At 36.4% G+C, this 23,718-nt stretch overlaps 1 protein-coding gene and 2 long non-coding RNA genes across 9 annotated transcripts in view; 1 reads left to right on the top strand and 2 right to left on the bottom strand.

Moving 5' to 3' along the window:
• MACROD2 (mono-ADP ribosylhydrolase 2) overlaps positions 1–23,718 on the bottom strand; it is a 1,919,734-nt gene that overhangs the window by 1,133,554 nt on the left and 762,462 nt on the right. The window lies entirely within an intron of this gene.
• Positions 7,158–10,688, bottom strand: LOC144297913 (uncharacterized). 4 transcript variants are annotated; one of them, XR_013364840.1, is made up of 5 exons: positions 10,536–10,688; positions 8,854–9,067; positions 8,550–8,616; positions 8,361–8,449; positions 7,158–7,347 (listed from the first exon to the last, which is right to left on the bottom strand). It is a non-coding gene; the product is annotated as an uncharacterized LOC144297913 (long non-coding RNA). The 4 variants fall into 4 exon arrangements; XR_013364839.1 differs by lacking the exon at positions 10,536–10,688 and adding an exon at positions 10,074–10,477; XR_013364842.1 differs by lacking the exon at positions 10,536–10,688 and adding an exon at positions 10,089–10,475 and having other exon boundaries at positions 8,854–8,979.
• LOC144297912 (uncharacterized) lies at positions 10,784–23,645 on the top strand. The gene is made up of 3 exons (XR_013364838.1): positions 10,784–10,949; positions 21,519–21,640; positions 21,755–23,645. It is a non-coding gene; the product is annotated as an uncharacterized LOC144297912 (long non-coding RNA).

Here is a 23,718-nt window from a genome sequence, read left to right on the forward strand (position 1 = left end):
TTGGCTTCAAGAATGGCATTGAGTAACCTGAATATATCACCAATAAGATGAAACCCATCTTGTTGATGTGCAACTCTTTCAATATGGGCATTACTTTTTCCCTTAAGAAATAGTTCTGGATCATCATAAGTTAGTGATTGTAATTGTGAGCAAAAGAAAGAGAAGTGAGATGGAAGAGAGACATGTAGACCATTTTTCTTTAAAAAATTGTCCAATAGGGATCCCTGGGTGGTGCAGCGGTTTGGCGCCTGCCTTTGGCCCAGGGCGCGATCCTGGAGACCCAGGATCAAATCCCACGTCAGGCTCCCGGTGCATGGAGCCTGCTTCTCCCTCTGCCTGTGTCTCTGCCTCTCTCTCTCTCTCTCTCTCTCTCTCTCTCTCTGTATGACTATCATAAATAAACAAAAAAAAATTTAAAAAATATTAAAAAAAATTGTCCAATAATAAAATAGAATAAAACAAGTTGATGTAGAATATACCAAAGTATACCTAGCATTATCCAGCAAGAATGAACTGTTTAATTGTTGTTAGCATTGATGTAACACAATATATATTATATCCCACCCACACCTTCCAAGAGTCAAAAGTATTTCTTTCCTGACTCCTCACAATATATCAGATTCAAATTCCCTGCAACTTTTTCTTCATAAAACAAGTTCTATCAAGAAGGCATTTACATAGTTATTTATCTCAGATTCATCTCTACTCACTGTGCAGTGAGCAACAACAGGCCCATTTGTTTCATATCATTGTATCTTGGGCCAACCACAGTGCCTAATAGTAAGCATCCAAATGGCTTTGAATCAAGGGATCAATGACCATACTACCCCAGATAATCCTAAAAGTAAAGTGAGGATCAGGCAATTTCCTACACAGGTATATAGTTCTAGAGGGTATTTTAGCAATGTGTCTAAATATTAAACATATGTAAACTTTTACCTTCTTCAATAGAAGCAGTATACACAAGAATGATCAAAGAAGTCTTGTTTAGAATCGCAATAGCTCAGAATCAACTTAAATTCCAATAGCAGATAATTAACTAAATAAATTATGGCATATAATTAAAGTGGACCAACACAAAATTAGTGGCATAGATTAGCTGCAAAACAGTGTACATAAAACATACGTGGAAAAATGGTATACATGGGAAAATTTATGTGAAAAATTCTGAAAGAATGTCAACCATTAACAGGATTCACCTTTTTCTTTTTAAGATTTTATTTACTTATTCATGAGAGACACAGACAGAGTGAGAGAGAGAGAGAGAGAGAGAGAGAGAGGCAGAGACACAGGCAGAGGGAGAAGCAGGCTACATGCAGGGAGCCTGATGTGGGACTTGATCCTGGGACTCCAGGATCACACCCGGGCCGAAGGCAGGTGCTAAACTGCTGAGCCACTCAGGTGTCCCAGGATTCACCTCTATGATCTTTATTTTCTTATTATGTTTTCCTATTTTTCGTAAACTTTAGCAGTGAGTATATGTTACTTTCATTTAAAAAATTAAAGTTATTGGGCAGCCCAGGTGGCTCAGCGGTTTAGCGCCTGCCTTCAGCCCAGCGCGTCATCCTGAAGACCTGGGATCCAGTCCCACATCGGGCTCCCTGCGTGGAGACTGTTTCTCCCTCTGCCTGTGTCTCTGCCTCTCTCTCTCTCTCTCTCTGTGACTATCATAAATAAATAAAAATTAAAAAAAAAAAGAAAATTAATTAAAAATTAAAAAAAAATTAAAATTATTGAAAGAAAAGGAAACCAAGATAATAGATTATGACAATAATATAGACAAGAGCAATGTTTCTTGCGTACAATCCCTTCTACTTCATAAGAGCCTATTAAGGCTTCTATATTAGATATTATGTAAAAAAGTAAAGTTATAAATTTGAAATATTAATAAATATTAACTGTCTATTCAAATACATAGCAATAATTAGGCCAGTGAAATTAAATATCTAACCTCCAACACTTTTTTTTTTTTAACCTCCAACACTTTAAATAACAAAAATAAAGGCTGATAGTTTGGGAAAGGGACCACAGCAAGGACTATGTTCTGGCAGCTTTTACTTTTGGCAAGGAGAATATGTGTATATAAAAATAAAATGAAGTCAAGAATTAGTAATATGACCTGTAAAATACAAACTCTGAATTCTATCAGGGTGCAAAACCTAGGCAAAAAACTTCTTTCCTGGAGCACCTGGGTGGCTCAGCTGCTTAAGCATCCGCCTTTGGCTCAGGTCATAATCCCAGGGTCCTGGGATCCAGCCCTGCATAAGTCTCCGTGTTCAGTGGGGAACCTGCCCCTCCGTCTTGGCTTGTGCTCTCTCTCTCGCTGTCTCTCTCAAATAAATAGATAAATATCTTTTAAAAATAATAAAACTTGGGATCCCTGGATGGCTCAGCAGTTTGGTGCCTGCCTCCTGCCTAGGGCATGTTCCTGGAGTCCCGGGATTGAGTCCCACGTTGGGCTCCCTGTATGGTGCCTGCCTCTCTCTCGCCTTTGTCTCTTCCTCTCTGTCTCTCATAAATAAATAAATAAAATCTTTAAAAAAATAAAAATAATAAAACATCTTTCCTATAATTGTGGTCAATGGCATCGGTTTTGGTGTGTGACACTGGATCAGTGACAGAAATATCACTCAAAGTCTCAGAGAAGGGATGGTATCTACCTAAGGGTTACTGTGAAATAAACCTAGCTGTACAAAAGATGTCCATGCCATGCCTGGAACATACTTTTCATTCAAGCTACTTTTACTACTGTTGTTGTGATGGGGATGGGATGGAGGGGGGTTAGTTAGAGAAAAATAATTCACTTAAATCATCAACATAACTGTTACAGCTTCCTACTTAATGTAGTCTTTGTGGAAGGAGACTAACTACTGTGAAGATTGACAGACAAATCCAAAGGATATCAATAGAGTTCAATAAGTCATTTGATGCCAACTTAATTTTTTAATGTAGTTGGAGTAGTCCCCAAGGGCCCTGTGGCTGCCTCGAAGTAGTTTTGTAACAGCAAATGTCACAGCCATCCAAGGACGTAAGGATGCTAATGTAGCATTCTTCATAAAATAAAACCGAGTTGCTGTCCCCCTGACATCATAACAAAGCCCTGATGGATGTGCACTCTGCGTGCTGAATTGATTTTTGTTAAGTCCAAGCTCTCATACTATTTTATCCTAATGTGCCTAAACAAGCCGTGTTGACTCCTTAATTTACTCATTTTAACACTAGCAGCTTCCAGGACTCCATTAACATGGCGCCGCATTTAGGTTGTCTGCTGAATTTGCTAACCTCAAACATATTAAATCTGAATTCTTAAAATTGATAACTCTGACAACTGCCAGGAAAATCATTTCTTTTAAGACCAATGGGAATTCATGTATCAGCATTTCAAGGAGTCACGCCCATAAATACGTAAGCTGGAGGGTTCACTGAATTAATTAGGACACTTGGTTTATTAAGAGGGTTGATTGTGGGTACATGTTACAAATGGTAACCTGAAGGTCCTAAAGAAGTAGTTTAATGCTTTGCCACCAAACGAAGCCATTGAAGAGACATTCACTGAAGGAAATTCAACAAAACAGAATGCAATTCAATAGATAAACAAATTCTGCCAAAAGCAAAATAGACTATTAGGGTCTGGAGTAATTTGAAAATAAACAGTAAATTCTGTAAGAAAATAAAAATAGAAAAATTACTTCAAGTAATACAGTGTTTTAAAACAAAGTGAAACTACCATAAAACAGAAAATTATTTTAACCAAGGAGAATTCAAAAAGAACTTCTGTTAGGGACATTTGTATGATATACAATGATGATGCTAATCCCTTGGGGATATAGTAATACATATATTTCTTTGGAATATGAGAACACTATTTCCTTAGAAGTCAGTGAGGGGTATTGTGGGTTCAGATTTGTGTTTTGTTTCTTTTTTAACTATATAGTGTTTATTTCTGAGTGTTCAGTGGTTGTATTTTTCACTCAGGGAATTGAGCTATTGCAGGGTGATATATTCAATGAATTTCTCTTTCCATCAAGTTCAGTGTTTTACTGGTTTTAAAAGCAGCCATTATTTTTATTGTCTCCAGCAAAACCAAACACATGCTTTACTTTAGTTCCACATCTGTATTGATAATGATAGGTCACCAGCTCTTCAGTACAACCCAAACTGTGACATTATAAAAGCCTGCCTCCTTAGTGAAGCTTAGCCTTTGGTTGTAAAAACAAGGCGAAGGTCCAATTAGCAATTCAGAGGAAAATGGGAGGGCAGTCTTTTGTGTATAGGCATCCCCATTCGAAAACCTATAATCCATAATGAGCCCTGTTTAACACGATGGATGCTTTCCTTTCAGACAAGTCTAAATAGCAGGTCACTAATGAGCAAGAATTTAAAACGCCGAGGCCATGAATGAAACAGGTTATTGTGAAAATTGGCTCATATTAAGAGATTTAAAAGACCTAGCTAGTTCTGTTTGGCCTGACAGGTCTAACTAATTAATCAAATACTTTGATAAGTAACTAACTTCTTGTATTTTAAAAGGGAACCCTGATCTGCCAAATAGTGAAAGAAAAGAACAATCTCAATGCTACTTAAAATGTGAAGAATGGAATTTCATGGCAATGTGCATGACCCATGCTTATTTTAACAAGAGTGTTCTAGTAAAACTGTGATATCTGGAACACACCACTTAGGAAGTGTTGAAAATTAGCATGTTGCAACGTCCCTGTTAACACATTTTTATTCTAGGAGAAAGGTACCAACATGGGGAACTTTCTAGAAAAGACCTGAGAGGCTGTTACCACTGCTGAGATTTGCCGAAAAGAAAGAACTTGCAATGGCACTGAGCACAAAGGCGCAGGTCTCTTGTCTTGTCTCAAGGCCAGTGCTTTCTTTCTTTAGCTTTCACTGTTAGGCAGCTCTGTGACACAAGCTGCTCTTGGTTAATTAAAAGATCTAGGAGACTCCTTCTCTTGCCCTCAATTGAAAAAAAAAAAAAAAAAAAAGCATCAGGCGGCAAAGGCTTTTGTTTGCTTAGAGTAAAAACACATGGAGCAGATATATCTGCTGCATCTACTGGTTAAGAAGGTGGTTGTAGAAAGAGGAAAGGCTTTGGAGGCATTCAGAGCTGGGTGAAATGCTTGGCACCACTACTTAGAACTTTGTGATTGCCTACAGGTTAATCAAAATATTTGAATCTCAATTTTCCTATCTGAAAATTGTAAAAAATCAAACCGTCCTTGCAGGGCAATTGTGTGATTAAAACAGTAACTGGCACATGGTAGTAAGTCAATAAACAGTGGCTTTTAGAATTTACTGTGGTAGAGAGTTCCTTTGGTGATCCCCAAAGAACCACAACTCTTGCTATTTACATACCATTTGTAGTCCCCCCACTTGGACTCTATGATCTGTGTCATAGGGCTAGTTTTGGTCCATGGGACATTAACAGAGGCAAAAAAAAGCAACTGCTGTTTTAAACCACTAACTTTTGGGGGGCTCTGTTAGTAATAGACAACCTAAAATACTTATTACTCTTTCATGAAATGCTACTGATTATGGACTCCCAAGAATTCTGTATAATGTTTAAAAAAAGAAGCTACAGTCTCTAATACTTGCAAAGAGCCTGATACTTTATGGAGCCTTGAGAATTTTAAAATTGTTCATAAACTCAGGATTATCCTTGAAGATTGACTAAATAACTCTAGACAAAATATACAACCACATCCCTTCTTATAAATGTTCTAAATAAATGGAGTTGCTAAACAAGTGATTGGTGTACAAAAAATTTTAGATTTTTCTCATATAATCATTACATATTTTTATGTAAATATTTAGGTCTGGTATTTTGTACCTTCTGCCCACTTTTGTTTTCTTTTGATTTTGATTTTGACTGATTAATTTCTATACCTTACTCAGTGTTCACCAAGACAAGCGTATCACCACCTGTCACCATACAACATTATTACAATATTATTGACTATACTATGGTCCTTTTAGATAAAACCTCATAGCTGTCAATAAAGCAATTTGCTTACTAGCTTTGTTTATATTGTTTATACTATTGTTTCCCAATGTAGAATATAAATAATTGTACTTTTGAGTGCTTTTAATTTAAGCATGTCTTCCAAAACAATCTGAAAGCTAATGTGCCAAAGATTGCTATTATTTACTTCAATTTTCCTCTTCCGTTTATTAATCATTTGTGATGGGATTACACCCAACTACAGTTCTAAAATCTGAAGTTCCCATTTCCACAAGGTATAGCCATGCTCACTAGCTTTGACAATGAGGTCTAAGCGGAAGTGATGTATGGGATTTATAGAAACTTGTTACAAAAAAAGAAGACAACATTTTTGGCACCCCACTCCCTTTTTCTAGCTTCCTTCCTACTGGGAAGGCTGGAAATCCAATAGCACTGAGGTGCTTGTGGTGATCTTGAGAGTGAAAGTCATGTGTTAAAAAATTCAGAAACCCAAGACTCTGGTAATAGTCAAGCCACCATCCCAGTTATAGACTCCTTAAGTCCACATTTATTTTACATGAGGATAAAAATTAACTTCTACCTTGTTTAAACCATTATTATTTTAAGATTTCTGTTATTTTCAGATAAAGTTAGTCCTAACAAATACCAATAACCTAAGCATTGCTGTATGTGAACACCAAAAAAAGGATTTGATTATAGTTTCAAGTAAAATATTTTTAAAGGAAAAAAAAATGTCTGAAGAAGATGTTTGTGGCTAGAAAATCAATACACAAATCTAGAATCTAGCAAGAATGTATGCCTTTTTGCTAAAATTTGTTTTGCATATTGAAGGATAAGTACAATAACAACCAAAAAACATGGAAAAGCACAGGAAAACCACCCATTACTGTTGAATTTCTTCAGTGGCTTGGCTATGACATTTATGTTTACTTTGAGAAGATTCAGCTAAAGAAGACTTAAATTCAAATTCCAGATTACAACCTAAGTGAGATAACTTGCTTAACTGTAAAAAAGTGATAGCAGAATTTTTGAAATTGTTGAAATACAGAGATTCTATACACTAAAATCTAACCTAGAATAATTCATAACTCCACTACTGACATAGATGGGAGATGAACACAACAATGGGTGTGTGGGTACTCATGGGCATATAGTAATAAAGACCAAAAGCTCTATCAAAGCACATTTTTATTTTTCAGAGGAAAATTGCAATAATGATCTTAACTTTTTTTCAGTGGTTGAAAAGAGCTGGGATGCCTGAGTGGCTCAGTGGTTGAGCATCTGCCTTCAGCTCCAGGATCCAGGATCAAGTCCCACATTGGGCTCCTTGTGGGGAGACTGCTTCTCCCTCTGCCTGTCTCTCTCTCTCTCTGTGTCTTTCATGAATTAAAAAAAAAAAAAAAAAAAAAGAGCTTATTTTATACTGAAATCTCAAATTCTCTGACATACTGAAACAGAATTTCATGATGGAAGATTGTATTTTTAACACAATATTCAGATGCCTTAATTAAATGAGTATCTTGCCTAGGGAAAGGCCAAAGTTCAATTGTTTTCCTTAATAATCATTGAAAATACCAGCTCAGAAGAGATTTTGACTTCTCCAGACCCTATAGTGCCTAGTCATAGTTCGTATAGCATTATAAGTCCAGCTAGTGGATTGCCCAAACTCTATCTGGGAGAAAAGGTAAAGGTATATTTTGAATAACAGAGTTTGCCATAAGGTAGAGCATTATGTAAGTTATATCTATCCTGTTAAGAAGTCTCAAATACCATAAAACATTTTATTTTTTATATAAAACTTATTTTAAAATAATGATTTAAAATATTACTTATACATAAAATTATTTTTCCATGAGCAAATGATCTCAGTCCTTCCATTATATGTTTTTATGAGAGATATTTTCTTAAAACTATAAGGCAAGCCAGATTCTGAGCTGACAATCTTTTTGAAACTGTTATCCATTTTAATGGAAAGAAATCTTAAGGGTTTTCAATAACTAGAATCGTTCTCACCATTTTTCACCAAAGCTTTACAGTTATGTACAATTCTTTTTTTTTTTTTAATTTTTATTTATTTATGATAGCCACACAGGGAGAGAGAGAGAGAGAGAGGCAGAGACACAGGCAGAGGGAGAAGCAGGCTCCATGCACCGGGAGCCCGATGTGGGATTCGATCCCGGGTCTCCAGGATCGCGCCTTGGGCCAAAGGCAGGCGCCAAACCACTGCACCACCCAGGGATCCCGTTATGTACAATTCTTAAATAAAATCATCCAAGGGTAAGTAATATCATGTTCTTAGCCAATGTCTGTCAATTTTTAAAGGAATATGGGCTCCTGTTTTATACAATAATGCAGAAAATAGGTACCAAAAGCACCATAGGATTCATACCTCCAGTATATGTTTTGATGTGCCATCTTGTTCAAAAATATGAGATGACAAATACTCGCTTTTTGTATTGATGCATAAACATATGAATCCTAAAATAAATATTAAACATCATTTGAAAGCATGAAATGAAACAAATATATTTTTAGTAAAAAGCCAAGTCCAGCACGTAGAAGATGAAATCGTCCTTACTAGACAGAGTCCTTGTCGATGTAAGAGTCCACAGGTAGGTCTTGACTGATGAGTGTGCCTGGGTGAGCTGGGAAGTGACAGAGGGGCTCTCAGACAAACAGATTCACCTGCATGGTAGCATACAGGGTTCTTGAGGGTCTTCTTTAAATTTCTATATGGTCAATCCGAGCATAAAATGAAACCATCTGAATCTCCTTGGACTGCTCAGCAGGTCCCTTATTCTAACAATTCAGATCTATGCCCTGAGATACTACCCAAACTTAGTGAAAACAAAAGAGAAAGGACGAATAATAGGGAGAGTTACCTTAGGGAAGTATGCTGTCACATGGGAACACTCACTGGCCATCAACCTGGTTGCATATTAGAACCATCTGGGACCTTTAAAAAAATCCAGATCCCAGGCTGCACAGAAGACCAATTAAACCAGGATCTGGGAGAGATAGAACTCAAACATCAGGGCTGTTTTTGAAAGCTCCAGGTGATTCCAATCACTCTGTCTGACAAGGTCTCTCTCAGCTCTTGGCATTGTAGGAGGTCATCAAGAGAACAAGGAAAAGGAAACATGTAATTTCCCCTAGTCAAACTGTGATTGTGGGTATATAATCTAATTCCTGACTAGCAGATTAAGATATTAGCCCAATTATGCTCATTTTATTACATTGAAAAAAGTAGAACCATCATTTTATCTTAATTTGTTCAACTGCTAAAAGAATAATGTATTCTAGTGTCAATATGCCGAACCTAGTACATCTCATATGAAAGGCATCTATTTATGACTTCTAGCAAGATTGAAAAACTGCCAATGCACATTTCCCAATAGATCTAGGAAGGTTAGCAGGTAGTAAGCTGAGCTGGCATGTAGGACCTTGTGTTAATGAAAACCCAGAACTCTGGTTTCCTAACTATTCATGATTGGGAAATTAGAGTTTATAGTTCTGGAAGCTTTCACGTACCTCACATCATTTGAGCATAAGGAAAAACTGACCCCTAAGTACCCAAACATCATGTGAACACTGTGCAAATGCTATACAGAAGAGAGAGGCACAGCAGCTTAGCCCACTGGAGAACAAAAACACAGTAACACACAATTAGGAACTAAAATCGCTGAATCAATTCACTCAGGCATAATATCCTACATCTTTAAAACACACACACACACACACACACACACACATACACGTTTCAATAGTATACCCAAGAGTGATTCATGTAACAAGCTGGTTAATGACAATACAAGATTAAAGTAAACACCAAAAAAAACACTATGCCTGGATTCATATTACTTAGAGGAGAAGTTAACTTGAGATACTTTAGAAAAGCTCACTTAATTATCCTGGTGATGAAATTATCTTTTCGTTGGCTTAGCAGTTATGATTTGGGCCCAATTTTCCTGACCTTCTAAGTAAGTTGAACCACATGTTCACTTGATCATAGTAGCTGTATCTTTTTTTTTTTTAATAAGAAAATCTCCCTTTTAATTATAAAAGCAAAGAAAAAGAAGAAAATAGAAGGAAGAACAATTACCCCTAATCCTACCACCTTCAAATACCCAGACAGTTGCATTTGCCAGCTCTTCCAGTTTTTGACCAAGATTGAAATCAGTTTTCATACAACTTTCCTAAAGGTCTTCAGAAGCTGTTCACTAACACGCACTGCACTGCCCAAATCAGAAACCAAGGATTTTAATTTCATTATGGACTAGTTTTATGATTTTAGACATGTTAATTAGCTTCTCTTAACTTCAGAGGAGGAGGAGGAAGAAGAGGAGGAGAAAGAAGAAGGGAAAGAAGCAGAAGAAGAAGAGGGGGAGGAGGAGGGGATGAGGGAAGGGAAAAGGGAAGAAAAGAAAAAAAAAAAAAGGCCAGAGTCACTCTGGAAGGCACTAGGATTCTGTACATTTCCATAAATGGAGTAAAAAATTCAAATTTCTGTGTACTCTGAAAACTTTCCATGGCTCATCCCTGCCCCCACCCCCTAGCTCATTACCCTGTGAGTGCCTCAGTCATGATAATATGTCATATTCTTCCCTCATGCCTGCCTCTCTGACTAGAATGGTAGCCCCTAGAAAGAGAAATCAATAAATGTGTGTAAACTAATGAATTAATGAATATACAATTGAGAAATAATTCCTTTATATTTCTGCAGATAGAGGTAAAATAACATTGAGTGAACATAAGCACAAAGAAAATACGGCAGATACTTTGGATGGCCTTCCTAGTACTCCCGGCTATCTTTGCTTCAGTGAGCTCCAACTGACTTCCAACTGCCAGTATTCTCTTGGCCTTGAGGCTTTCTCTGAAGCTTCAAAGACTACTCTGCCTATTCGCATGGCAGGCCAGACCAGCCAGGAAAAACACATCTTCTTCTATCCTTGTGGCATTCGGCTGATGCCTGATGAGGGTTAGTGTATAAACATCCCACCTCCCTTGTCCTTTGGGTAAGATAACTTTGAGGGGCACCTGGGTGGCTCAGGCAGGTAAATGTTTGACTCTTGATTTCAGCTCAAGTCTAGATCTCGGGGTCGTGAGTTCAAGCCCCAGATAGCTCTGAGACAGTTTTAAATCATTCCAAATATTCTCCCAAAAGCTTCCCCTTTCCTGTTTTATTTCTCACTCTTCTAGTAACTTGTGAGCTGTCCAAACAGACCACTCACACAGGAATCCTTGACATAGGATCTGTTTCTTAGGGAAATTCAAATTAAGACAAAAAACATACACAAAGAATATAGAAGCTAAAATGTAATCTAGCTTAGATAGTCCAAAGAAGTCAGTAAAATATTATACCAGGTTGCCAAAACATACAGTTCTCAATAAAATTTTCATTAATTTCCATGGATTGTAATTTGCTAAACTGTATATCCTGATATGAATAAAACAACTTAGTGTACACATCCCTTCCATGCAGTTTTCAACATTAGCCATGTATGAGCCACAGGAACAATGAACATTGTGAAAATAAACCAGTGAACTGGTCATGGACGATATGTTCTTAATGGGAGAACTGGCTTCCTGCCACAAAAATGTTTCTTCAAGCATGATTTCAAATGTGATATTGCCCAACAAAGAATGCAGTTTCAAAATAAAATGCTCCAATAGTTCTATTTGCATAGTTACAAGTATATCAGTTAAGAAACCTAATGTTAATTAGCACTCCCATATCAAGTCTTCAAAACAAGAGGATGAGGGAAAAAGAAACTATAAATCAGCAGTTTAAAGTTCAAAGATTTATAAACAGCCAAGTTGTCTTTGAATGACATGTTGGAAATCATATTACACAGTGATAATCATTCAGTTACACATTTTTATAAAATGTTAGTATATGTGCTTTAGACGTTTAAGTAAATATAATTTAGGAGAGTTTTCTTTTTATTCTGTATAACTAGTACTGTATCTTCCACTTTGCATACCGCAATTATTTATTTTTTATCATTTACACAATTCAAATGCAACTGTGTTTCATCAGAAGATATAAAAGAATGACAGTTTTAAGGCCAGCACCTCATAGAATATAATTTAGTTCCATTACCCAATTTGTCCAACTATTTTGCCTGAACACGGTCAATAATGAAAAACACTTCAATCCCTCTCCTTGCTGAATCATATCATAATTTTCCATTCCTAACACTAGTGTTAGGTGAAAAAGAAAAATATTTAGATGAATCTTTAAAGTTTATATATGTGTATTATACATGTATATAAAGGAAAAATATAAAAGTGGCTCTGTTACAGAAGAAATGGCTTTTTTAAAAGTTGAAAAAAGTGATATATTTTTACAGATGAATAAAACAGATATAAAGCAAAAAAAAAAAACAGATATAAAGCAATTTGTACAATACTAAGAAATACATAAGCTTCAACAAACTTTTGAAGGTCTTTAGTAATGTAACTTCTTTAATGATTAGTCCTTTCATGGATCTGGGCCCTTGCTTCACACTGGGTATCCTACTTTCTCCCTAAAATGTTACAAACTACTGACATCTCAAGCAACATATTCACTGTTATAAAACAACAGGAGAAATGAAGATGTTTGGAAAATAGAGGAAAAAAGGGAGACCAGAGCTGCAAGTTTTCTGTGTTCCATATCTGGGAACTTAACCCAACAGACATTCCCCCTTTCTTCTACACCTTAAATCCCTCAGCTATCTATCCCCCCCTCCCCTCTTCAACAAACCCTCCTCTATCCTGTTCCTCCACAAACCTAACATCTTATCCGTCTGTACATTCATTGACAAGTTTCTGGAAGGAAGAATAAACCTAGACTCAGTTTATTGCTCCTTCCATTTTCTACCCATCTCCCTTTAATGTAGGTTCTAAACTCTTATCATTTAATGACTTTTATCTATAAGGCACAGAAGATGAACTCAAATGATATGGTTATAAAAAAAAATATACTGACTGATGTAACAAAGAAATGGAGGTATAGGTCTAGCCATAGGCACTATCAGATTAAGGCCCTCAGTGTCACCAAGAAATCTATCATGTCTATTTCTTGGCCCTGTTCCCTTCATTCAGTTGATCACATGAACTGAGAGTGGATGGAAGGCTAGTTCTCAAAAAAAAAAACAAAAGAAACCAAACAAAAAAAACCTTCTGATACACTCACACACACACACACAAAGTACGGTCAAACATTCAGTAATTTATCAATATTGGTTTTCATTTTGTTTTGTTTTTTTGCTTTGTTTTTTTTTTAAAGATTGATTGATTTACTTACTTACTTACTTACTTACTTACTTACTTATTTTAGAGAAAGAGGAGGAGTAAAGGGGTAAAGAGAGAGGAAAATTCCATGCCTGACTCAGGGCTCCATCTCACAACCCTAAGATTAGGACATCAGCTGAAACCAAGAGTCCGATGCTTAACCAACTGTGCCACCCAGATGCCCCAAGTTTTGTTGTTTTTTTGTTTTGTTTTGTTTTGTTTTCCAGAAGTCACCAAGTCTTGGGCAATTCTAATGCTGCCCCTCTGCCTCTTTCCCTATCTCTTCATACCCACCACTGGATAATGAAATCTTCCCTGACATCGCAGAATACTACTCAGTTTCAGAATCTGCCCTTACTTATTTGGCTGATCATTTTAAGTTCCCTTTGGAGGACTGCCTTTGACCAAGTTCTTAAACACAGATATTCTTCTCAGTTTACTCCTTGACTTTTTTTCTTTCTTTACCTTTGGCAGGGCAACTTTGCTTCCACATAGGCTTCTACTATCATCTATATGTTAAAGACTCTGAAGCATATAGGTCAAGCTGCAAGTCTCCACCTGTTATAGGCTGAAGTGTCCCTCCTAAAATTCAACCATTGAAGCTCTAACCCCTAATGGGATGGTATTTGAAGATGAGGCCTTTGGAAGATAATTAAGTTTAGATGAGGCATGAGGATGAGGCCATTACGGGAGCATTATTGTACTTAAAATAAGAGACGACAAAAAGCAGGCTTCCCTCTTTTTTTCTCCACCATTGAGGATAAAAAATAAAGGGAGAAATCTGAAAATTAGAAAGAAAACCTTCACTGGAGAGCTAAACTGGCTGACTCCTTGAGCTTGGATTTGCCAGCCATCATAAGTGTGAGAGGGAAATTCCTGTTGTTTAAACCAGTCCATCTGTGGTATCTCATGACAGCAGTCTGAGCAGACAAAGACTCCTCCCAACTCCAAATCTTCACATCCAGTTGCCTGTTGAATGTCATCTACACAGTTGTCTTACTATTGGGGCAAATTCAATAGAACCACAGTAGTGGCTACCTTCTCTCAACAAACTGTGGTCCATAGCTCAAGGCTATTTTTAGAAATAAAGTTTATTAAAGACACAACCATGAACATTCTTTTATGTAGAGTTCATGGTGGCTTTAACAATACAAAGGCAGAGTTGAATAGTTGCAACAAAGACCACATGACCTGCAAAGCTTAAATTATTTGCTCTCTGACCCTTTATTGATCTTTTTTTTCCTGACCTTTGTCTAGAACAAAGATTGTTATTCTTAGCTATATATTAGGATTTCATGGGGAGTTTTTAATGATCTCCTGCCCTATCCAGCTAAACTACAGTCCCTAGAAATTCAACCTAGGTATCAGTATTTTTAAAGGCTCTTCAGGTGCAATTAAAAGCAAAGAATGGAGAGTCACTGTTAAAAGAACCAACTTCTGCTCCTGAATTTCCAATCTGGAATATTAGTGCCACCATTCTCCAAAGGCAAACTTATCACTGGTGCCTTTTCTCCCACCTACTTTGATAACTTATCCCATACACTGTTATGTTCTTCTATATTTAGATAAGAAAGTTTTCTTGATTTATTCATCCCTTTTCTACTCTGACTTCATTGTCTTTCATTCAGTCATTTCAATAACCTCTTCATGAGTTTTTTGTTTGCTTGTTTGTTCTTTGTTTGTGGGTTTGTTTTGTTTTGTTTTGTTTGCTTTGATTAACCCTAATGACAATTCCCAGGGTTTTACTACTAAAAGAAAGGTGTAATCAATCATGCCACTCTCATACCAAAATAGACCTTGACCTTGGATACTTACTAAACTGTTTTATGAATTGTAATGGTTTTATTTTTATAAATAGATAAGTATATAATCTGAAAATAGTGATAAGTTTGTCTTTATGTGTTTGTGGGTGCACGTGTGTGTAAGGTATGTGTTATTGCATTGGCTAAAATATCTGTTATAATTAGTATAATGTTGGATAATAGTAAAATAGCAGGCATTCTGGTATTGTCCCTAACTCATGGGAACACTTTCTCATTATTCTTCAGTGCTTTTATAGATATATTCTTTTTTTTGTCCTTGTGTCTTTTCCATGGAATTTTAAATGAATTGTGCATGATCTGCCACTTTGGTCTACTCCAATTTTCCTTTAAGATGATATCTGGGGAATAAATCAGATCCAAAGTTTATCTAATACTTCTTATTAATATTTTAAATTTATCTACCTCCTTTGAAAGTTACCACTAAAAGAAGAACCAGCAAACAAACATGAAATCTCAAGTCTCCCACTTGAAATAGAGATCTCTGTCAATCAATAATACACTAAAAGAGAAAACTATGAATACCTATCATTTGAAACACGAAGACTCCAGGCTTGATTCATAATGAGAGTGACATAATTAAGCTACCTGTTTCCTGAAACTCTTTCCTGAAAAAAAGATATGGCATAAGTCATTTGTTGTAGTGGAATCAATAGGTTACCTAGCAAAAAACTCTGAAACAGTGAACAAGTAAATAACTTCTTGCTTCCTCTATAGCCAAGCTGACTCAGTATATATATATAAAATCTCAAATTAGATCTGTTTACTCAATATAACCTTTATTAGACCTGGGTAAAGATCTGGCCTCTGCTGCTCATTATACACATAGCCCTGGGAAGTTATTTAACTTCTTTTGAGTCTGGGTGTCCTCATCCATAAAACAGGATCGATCAATAATATATGCCCAATTCAATTCCTTATGATATTAAACAGATATAATATGGTGAATTTTGAAACTCTTGGTATATTTAAACATTCATTATAAAATTATGATACTATTATTTTAATTATGGCAAAAACTAAGGAAAATTTGGAATGAAAAAAAAAAAAAACAGCCTAGCCTCTGAGAAATCTGGATTTGGACTTGGCTTATCTTATAAATTGGGCAAATAATTTCATCTCAATGTACTTGCTCGGACCTACCTTCCTGGTAGCATTAAGAGCAGGCCTCCCAACAGACATGAAAGTGTTTAAGAAAGTTAAAATTACTATAAAATCTGTAGTATCTTTATTATATATTCTCAATAAGGATATTTGTTCTAAAAATAAAATAAATTCTGGTTATATCTATTGGCAAAGACTTTTAAATCAATAACACTAAAACAGGATTACATTCAAGCAAAAATTTCTGTCTTATAAGGGAAAAATAGGAGAATAAAAATATAGGAAGAACAGGCTATGGGGATAGTGTCTGATTTAATCCAGGGCTTCCTTAAGGAACTGAAGAATCAGGACAGAGAATCATTGCAATTGTAAGCAGAAAAAAACTGATGGAAAGGAACATTTGATGGTTCTTAGAAGAACTGAGTTATTTAGGGGCAAAATCAGCAGCTAATTATGTACTTTAAGTGCAACAATTAGACATAAAGGATCAAATAGAATGTGAAAATGCCTACTTTTAAAGAAAAGTGATGAATTCTATAATTGGCACCCCAAAAAATGGTTTCAGATTGTTAATCATAAAGATTAAATGAAATCATGTATGGAAAGAGTTGACAGCATTGTTTGGGACATAGTAAACAATTAGTAAATGTTATATTTGGTATTGTTAATGTTATTTTTATTAACTTGTGACTGAATGCTACACTATCCCAGAGGAAGAAACTTATTCAAAGAAAAATTAGATTAGGATTAGCTAGAAGATTTAATAACTGAATAGTACCTCTAAGCCTGATATACCAATTTTTATTTTTGAATTTCTATAGAGGCAATTTAGATGTTGAGAGATATATACACACTCACGCACATGCACATATACACACACGCATACAAATGATTCCAAGGAACAGGTGTAGTGATATGTTCTGTTATGGTAAATATTTAGTCTATGAAAACTTCAATGTCATTTAGAAACTTAGACGTGAAAAACCTATTTATGAAAGCACATGTGCAAAATCCTAAATCAAAAAGCATCTACTTAAAAAATAAAAAAAAATAAAATAAAATAAAGCATCTACTTATGATTTTAAGGGATTTTTTTCTTTCCAAAAGATATACTGCTGATCTTTTTTAAAAAGCATATCTCTGTTATATAGTTTGAAATAAGATATCATATGCAAAAACTTGACCTAGACACCATTTTCCCCAGCAAGTTACACCTTTCTGTAAATAACAGCATGTGATTTACATTACTTAACTACATATTACTCAATTTTTAGGGAGAGGTAAGAGTAATAAAGCAACTCCTCTTGCCTTGAGGCTACAGTGCTCTGCAGTATGGATTCTGCCCTTGCAAGTCCAATGAACCTCCCCTTTTATTTGCCAAATACCAGGTCTTTGTCACAGGGCACACCATTTATCCCTATGAGCACATAATTTTTTTCATACTATTCATTCATTCATTCATTCATTCATTCATTCATTCAGTAAATGTCCAATGCATGTACCTTCTTCTCTGAATCTTCTAAAAGTCCTAGAGCCAACTCCCTCACCTAAGCTCTCAGCATTCTTTCCTTACTTTTATCATCATACTCATTGTCATGTTTTACAATTATTTCTTTGATTACCTGTCTCCTTTAGGCAGTACTTCAAGGGCAAGGATGACAATGATTTAGTCATCTTTGTTGCCCCAGCAAATAGTTATGTACCTGGAACATGGGAAATATCCACAGCTGTTTGCTGAAATAATTATGATCACAAAAATAGATCCTCCTTTAGCAGATACTATAGCTCAAAATTTTCCATTCTTTTGGGGCAACCATTTCTCTCTACTGATGGTTTTTATTTACATCTCTCATTACAAAACTTTAATTTTTTAGTGTCTGCCAAAAAATGACTTACTATGTGCACACACACCACTAGAATGTTTTATTACAAAGATATAATGTCTGCTAACTCTGCTAACTCGTCTTCACAACTTATTTCCATAACTGTATAATATCAATTTTATTTTGCAACAAAATTGCAAGCATATTCACCATTACCAAGCAATGGAAAGCTATAAGGCTGCTATTTCCAATCGCTTCTCCTATGTAGCCCCTGGCTGCCACCAGGGCCAAGTACTTAGTACTTACCACTAAGTAGTGGTAAGATGGCTAAGTCCTTAAACAAAACTTTAGGTTCTGCAGTGTGAAGAGAGGTGTGAAACAGTGCTAAATTGGAATGCACTCTGTTGATGGTCTTTCTGGGCTCATCTTCCAACCCTCTCCACTCTGATATTTCAATTGAGTCTATCAGAAGATGTGCTGCAAAACTGTTGGAGCTGAGGAGTGTGGAAAGATAAAGGAAGGGAGAGGTTATATTCAGACCCACATATCATTCTAAATGAATCTTTGTCATTTTCATGTCGATTTCCACCCAAAGGCATATTAGATGCCCTCAGGAAATGAGACTTTCTATTTGAGCTGTGATTAATAATTACATCTATCTTTTATTGACTGCCTATTGTGTACCAGATTTTTAATGCTTTATTTGTATAAACTTATTGAATCCTCACAATGACCCTGCTTTAGACACGAAGAAACTGAAGCATAGAGAGGTTAGATTATGTGCCCAAGGTCAGAGAGATGGTGGTAGATCCAGGATCTGAGTGCCTATGAAAAACCAAACAAGAAGACAATCTGTAATTCTAACTTTTGTCAACTGAGTTAAGAGCAATAGCTTGCTATGGTACATTTTTTTTTTTTTTTCTGGTTAGGCCACTGCATTTAAAGCCCTGAAAGAGGAACAAAAAGGAATGTTGAGAAGTTGACTTTTGCTAGATGCATGACATTCAAAAATGTGAAAACTAGAGGGCTTTGTCCACCCACTTGATGCTGGAATCAGAGCATAATGTTTAAGTTCATGACCTTTAAAAATCAAAGAGACCTAGATTTGAGTCCTGGGTATTACTTCCTAGGTATATCACCTTTGATAAGTCATTTAACCTATCAGAGTTATCATTACTATCAGAGTTTCATTACTTTTTTTAAAAGATTTTATTTATTTTCTCACAAGAGACACACAGAGAGAGGTGGAGACATTGGCAGAGGGATAAGCAGGCTCCCTGTGGGGAGCCCCATGCAGGACTCAATCCCAGGACCCCGGGACCATGGCCTGAGCCAAAGGCAGATGCTCAGGTGCCCAAGCCACCCAGATGCCCGAGTTTCATTGCTTTTTACAAGGGTTTGGTTAATACATAAGGCTTTTAGCAAATTGGTTGGCAGAAAGCGAGCCCTCAACAAATAATATAATGGTATGAACTGATGATTATGTATTGTTTCCACTAAACTGGTGGCTAAATTGCCAGCTGTCGAAAAAACTTACAGGAAACTGCTAGCAGAGAAGAGAAGCAATACAATACATGCCTATCATATACTAAAGAAGAGGCTCCATTTACTTATGATGTGTAAGTGTGTGTGTGTGTGTGTGTGTGTGTGTGTGTGTGTGTTTAATGTGGTGTTTTGGGTCTCAATTTTAGTTCTGAAAATCATGTAATCATGTAATTCATATCATGCTTTAAATGAGTACTATAATCATTCAAGTGATCAATATTTAATGTAAAGAGAAGAGACTACTCTTCAATATGGCCTAGAAAACATAGGGGTAAAAGAGGAAAATAAGTGAAACTGAACATGATAACAGTCAAGGCATTGCCAGAAGCTAGCAGGAATTTTGTCTAATTATCAGATCATTTGAACTGGACTCTAAAGTACAGCTTTGATCCATACATGCTGTGACTGCCCAAAACTAGACAGGAGAATAGTTTTCTCCTCAAAGAAATAGGAAGTACCCAGTAACCAGTATGTTGGACAACCATTATCCTACATGAGGTTCCACAGGATTTTTCCAAATAATTACCTGCAAAAGTTATGGACACTAAAGTTCACAATTTGTAGTATCAAGTGGTAAACTGTTCATAAATTTTTCCCCCCCAGAAAAGCAATTTTGCATTATTTGAGCTATACAGCCAGGGTAAAAGTCATCTTTTTCTATTAAAGGTAATTTAGTTCTATCACTAGCTAGACACTTATCCAAGTGACACTAAGAGTCATACAGTAAAATATACTAACTTCAAGTTGGGGAAGAACTAAATATACTAGAAAACATTTCTATGACATTCTGAGCTAAGTTTGACTTAATTTAAGAATAGTCACCTTAACCTAAGCATTTAAGAATTCCAAAAGGCATAGAACAGCGGAAAAGACTATATGATTCATCAATAAGTTCCTTGCTCTATCCTCTTTTTTTTAAAAAAAAATACCCAATATATTTCACTTTAGGAAACCCTGTGTTTTCCTTCAATTCTGTGCTGCTAATAATTAATTCATTTTACTTACACTGCATCCAGATTCAAATCATGGTATCCATTTCTTGGTAATAGATTCTGCCACAGGCAATATGCTGTGCCATAACCTCAATTACAACTTACAAAGGAGAAGACTGCACTTATTTTCTGCTGGAGCCGCTATTTTATCTTAAATGAAATTGTATATGGGTGATAGGGAGCACTGTTGTGGTAGGAACTAGTGGGTCTCATCCATATTGAATGTATGTAAAAGTCTTTCTTAATTCAGGGTCTAGGAATGAAAGATCCATTGACATTAAGCAGCTGGTGAAATATGACTAGTAAAAAATTTCAATTATAGTAGGAACACCAATAATAGACATAAATCTATATTATCATTAAAAGTGAACAATTCTAACCAAGCAAATCTTTGGGCAGGTACCAACAAACCATAAAACCAGTTATTTCTTTTGAAATCACGAAGTGTTTGGGTCTGCATATGTGTAGAAAGAGAGATAAAACAGAGAGATAGAAACAGAGATGTAGACAAGACACAGATTTTCATTTATAATACAAATTTAAAAGGGTATAGATGGAATAATTATCATATTGTCTTATTTACTTTATTAGAAGTAAATAATTTTTTATTTTAAAAGTATTATTGTTATAATTTCCATTTATATTAACACTCAGAATGTGTAGTAGATATGAGACCAAATTAAAAGGTAGAATTGTACATGCATGTGTTAATGTGCAAGCACATGTACTAATGGTGTGTGCTCGGGAGAGTGATAGTTTTAAAGGCATTTTTTGCTTCTTAATTTTCTTCTGAAATTATAAAGCAGAAGGGAATATTTAAGAATGACTACAAGGTGCCCCAGATCTTTAAGTCTTCCTTTAATAAAAGTGTTTAACTATAAATGGGAAACTCAATTACTGTAAAGATATCTGTTAGCAAGTTAAAACCTTATCCAAGTCTTTTTGCTTCAATTTTTACCTCTGATTTCTCCCACTTGTGAACTAGATTCCTGCCTTCTCTGGTCAGAAACAATTTGCACGCTGAATGCTGATATTACTATGTATCAAAAGGAAACTGAAGCACATGCTGTCTCACGCTTCTTCCATAGGAACACCACTCAGTTCAAGGTATGTAACATCATGGTTGATGATGGGCCAAGATGCCCTTGTCAACTACTCACAGGCTCTGTAATTTGGTAGAGACATATATAATTAATTCTGCATTGTCTCTAATGTTTCTAGAACTTACTTATGCCGAAGTCTTGGAAGTCACTGATATTGACCAACTATGCCCATGATGGGTGAAACTTAAGAGAGGAGTTCCTAAGATCTCATCTTTTTGTAAAGTCAAAAGCAAAACAATCAGAAAAATAGGACTGGGAGCTGTAGAAGGAAAGCACAGTGGTACTCTGTGTTAATCAACCATCTGCTTTTCTGCTTCTGCCTTTTACTTTCTTTCTTCATAGAATAGTTGGAATGGCTGTGGATCATTGAGTCCAATCACCTTAATATCACATGTGAGGCCTCAGAAAGGCCATATAATTTCATCAGGGTCACACGACTTGTCAGGGAGCCAGGACTGGGAGCCAGGTTTCCTGGCATCTGGTCAGACTGTCTCTCCACTACGATGCTGCTCCTAACCTCTAGCTTGCAGTATGAGGAGATAATGTGTCTTTCACAGAAATCAGTTTTTCCTAGGAACAGTGAGAGAGGGAGAGTAGAAGTAGGAGATGAAGAGGGAATGCGACAGGACAGGAGAGAACTGGAGAGGCCAGGAGAGAACAGTGGAGAACAGGAGAGGACAGAAGAGAACAGAAGAGATCAAGAGAGAAGAGGAGAGAAGAGGAGAGAATAGGAGAGAATAGGAGAGGACAGGAGAGAGGAAAAGGAAAGGGAAGGAAAAGAAAAGGAAAGATTTCATCCCTCCTTCAATATTACAGTGTAAGAGGATCTAGGCCTATAGCGGGGTCATATCCAACTCATTGCCAGGTTGACCTATCAATATATTATATATATAAGGAACTGAGGAGCCTCCTGGAGGAGAATCTGTCCTGGGCAAGCATCTATAAACAGCACTGCACTGAAGGGAAGGAGTGGTGGGAAAGGTTTGCCAAGCAGGGAAGAGTATTTTTTTTCTTATATTGTTTAGAATCATCAGCACATGGTGATACTAAAAAGCAGACCAGATTTCAGCCAATTTTGTTATGGTTCTAAATTCTCTACAAAGCATCTCACTACTTTCTGTTCCAAGAGTGTACTGCTCCCACTGCCTCTAGAGCACCCTTTTTGCTCCTCCTCTCTGTCCCTGCTCAATCCTACTACTGATAAACCTTGGACTGTAACACAGTGGGAAAAACTCCAGAACTCTGGATCCTCATCATCCAATAGAACCCACCAGGCAGGGCAGTCCCGGTGGCACAGCGGTTTGGTGCCGCCTGCAGCCCAGGGCGTGATCCTGGAGACCCTGGATCGAGTCCCACCTCAGGCTCTCTGTATGATGCCTGCTTCTCCCTCTGCCTGTGTCTCTGAACCTCCCCCCCCCCCCGTCTCTATGAATAAATAAATAAAATCTTAAAAAAAAAAAAAAAAGAACCCACCAGGCAATGGTGAGAGAGGTGCAGCTAAAGGACATCATCTAGACCTGGCATCTAGGTATCAGGGTGTCAGCGGGGCTGCACAAAACCAGGGACCTACCAGACTCGATTCAATAATGCACAGTGAAAAAAAAAAAAAAGCATAGTGAAGAGTGTCCAAAGCAAGAGACAAGGAAAAGAAAAAACTAACACATAGTAGCAATCTGTACAGTTGACTGGGTTATTGGTAAGTATGCGTGAAATTCCTCTTGGGAACTCTAAATATGCTTAGTTTTTCTGATGGGAGATTTTTTAGAAATATGCCTTAGCATACGGTTAATATACATTTGTTACTGTAGCTATTGTATGAAAAATTCCTACTGTAAGAATATGTAAAATAAACATTACAGAAAGAACTCTTAAAAAATCCTCAGGGATAAACGTTAACGGTACAATTTTTAACAAGTTTATGAATACAAAAAGTCTAAACAAACACTTTGACTACTAAGGATGTTAAAATGGACAAATTGACCGATGATTAAGTCCATGTACCAAAAGCACTGAAACCTCCGGTCATATTGCATAGACACAGTAGCTCTTTATGGAGTAAAGTACCAGTCTGTGCACAGTGGC

Source organism: Canis aureus, chromosome 26 (genome assembly GCF_053574225.1).
Source record: "Canis aureus isolate CA01 chromosome 26, VMU_Caureus_v.1.0, whole genome shotgun sequence".
Taxonomy (NCBI): Eukaryota; Metazoa; Chordata; class Mammalia; order Carnivora; family Canidae; genus Canis; species Canis aureus.